Raw genomic sequence first — 2,738 nt, forward strand, 5'->3', positions numbered from 1 at the left:
GTAATCTAGCGCCATCTGCTGGATGAAAATATAATTTTCGTTAAAGAGATACCAAATTACCAGAAATGAATGAATTAACAAAGCCAAGACAATATTGTATCAAATTCCCATGAACATTTGGAGGACCCATTTGTAAACGAGGTGGTTCATCTCAAGAGGTTAGTCCTCCGAAAACACAAGTAAATAAATAAATTAATAAATTAAATAGCCTAAATAAACATTGTAATAATAAGAAAAAAGGCAGATTTGATACATATGACCAGCTGCAGAAGCTTATTTAAATCAACATGTTTTTACAATTAATTCTAACGTTCTGGAATATATGTGGCAACTTAAAAGAATTATCTTTTACATTTAATTTTCCAATTTTAAAACAGTTGTTCAAGAGTTGTTCATCACAGTTTTCAGATTTATTATCTAATGACAACTTTCGGACATTAGTGACAAAACTTCTCTTCATTTATTTGTTTCTGTGGTGACAAAAAGTGAAAACAGATTTACTATTTTCATCATGCTTTTATTTTGTAGGCCACAGCTATGTTCTGATGATTATTGGACTTTTTAAACCACAACCCAGAAGTATTCAGTTTTAAATAATGTGAACTTTGTGTTTTTATTCTTTATTTTAAAGGTGAAAAAGTGAAAATCTTTAATTATCTAGAAAACACATTTGCTCTTTAGGATAGTTTATCAGTTTTAGTCAGTGGAAGAAGAGTGTAATCATTGATTTGTTTTGATGACGTAATTCTCTGTAATTGGGCTGGAGGCCAGAGACACCACTGTTCACCAGTTCATCCCAGGGACACACAGGGACATGTTGTGGTCCATGGTGGAGATCGGCTAGCTGGGAGAGGCTGGTTTGGGGACTTGGGTTCTGACACATGTGGACAGTGGTTGTAATCATCTCAGAAGCGGAAAAGTGTGGTGTGTGTGTGTGTGCTTAATACTGTAAATTCAGCTTTAATCACTTTCATTTTATACAAAATTGCTGATTTTAGAAGCATTCATGTCAGTATATCGTACCGGCAAATATCTGTTATCGGCCATAACGGTGATATTAGGCCCGGTGTGTGATATTTTTTACCAGTTTACTATAAAATCCTGTGTTTCCAGTTCACAAACTTGTCCTTTTTCACTAAAATTTCTCACCAACATAAATTCTAAATATTCCTCTCAACTTGAAATTATACATTTATATATATACAGTATAAACTGTGGTCGATGCTCCATGGTCATCCACCATTTTCAAATAGCTGTTTAGGGACATACAAGCTCCACGTTAACCGTTTGGACTGTGACTGTAACCTGAAAGAACCAGCAGAGGGCAGCAGTGAGCCCTGGAAGAATGAAGTCTGCTATTTCAACTAAGGAATAGAAAAGAATAGCTACTCCGTTGCTGTACTTGTTAGTTTGAATAAAAAAAACTATTAAAGAAAAAGACATAAAATTTGTCAGTTCGTCATCATGTCCAACACAAGGAAGCCGTATATGTTCAGACCCCACTCACTATTAGCTGGACGCCAGCTTCCGATTAGTGTCTCTGACTCCCAAACTCACCTCAAGTTGTTCAACCGTCTTTTCCTAGTACCAGAACTCCTGATTTGGTCCCAATATGTCAGTACCAGAACTCCCGATCCGGTCCCAACGTGTCCGTTCCAAAGTCCTTCATTTGGTTAGGATTCCTCCTGGACGCCTCCTTGGTTAGGTTTTTTGGGCACATCCAACTGGGAGGAGACCTAACGGAAGACCCAGGATACGTTAGAGGGACCATGTCTCTTGGCTGACCAGGGAGCACCTTGGGATTCCCCCTGAGGAGCTGTCCCAAGTGGCTGGGAAGAGGGAAGTCTGGGCCCCTTGTCTTAGGCTGATGCCCCCGCGACTCAACTCCGGATACGTGGTTGAAAGTGGATAGATGGATGGAATTTATTCCTTTTAGTTATATGCAGAACACAGCCTTGTGGTAGGATGCGCATTGTGCAGAATTTATTCAAACAATGATGTTCACATTTCTCAGTCTTTAATATGCCACAGTGTCACATTTGCATTCTTAATAACTTTGGAGCTGCTAAAAAACTTGTTTTTAGAACGATTGCTTTGACAGCAACAGTGATGGGGAGCACAATTGAATTTGTTCCATGATGCTGGCTACTGATGCTGTCAGGATAATTGATTCATCTCAGGTTCAGTGCCCAAACAATGTCATCTCTAGCTGTTTTGTTGGAATAAGTACATTATAGGTATAAACAATAAGGCTTAATTTAGTTATCAAATCTGGAGCTGGCTTTTAATGCTGTGCATTTGAAAATTGCTTCCAAGACTTTCTTTTGCATAATTGACATTAAGGATTAACATAAGAAAGAGCTGTTTGTAAATCATGTTTAAAGTTAAAGTCCCACTGGTTGTCACACACTGGTGTGTGACATTTGTTCTCCGCATTTGACCCATTCCCTGGGGGAGCGGTGAGCTGCAGACACGGCTGCACTCGGGAACCATTTGGTGGTTTAACCCCACAACCCAACCCCTTAATGCTGAGTGTCAAGCGAGGAGGCATTGGGTCCCATTTTTTAGTCTTTGATATGACCCAACCGTGGATTTGAACCCCGATTTCCCAGTCTCAGGGTGGACACTCCTGCCACTAAGCCACTGAGCTGGTTGGAGGAGGATTTTTGCATTGAAGGAAAAACCAAAACAATTTCAATTAAACAAATAATAAAATATGGTGAAATGAGACATTCAGA

The sequence above is a fragment of the Nothobranchius furzeri genome, chromosome 3, assembly GCF_043380555.1.
Source record: "Nothobranchius furzeri strain GRZ-AD chromosome 3, NfurGRZ-RIMD1, whole genome shotgun sequence".
Taxonomy (NCBI): domain Eukaryota; kingdom Metazoa; phylum Chordata; class Actinopteri; order Cyprinodontiformes; family Nothobranchiidae; genus Nothobranchius; species Nothobranchius furzeri.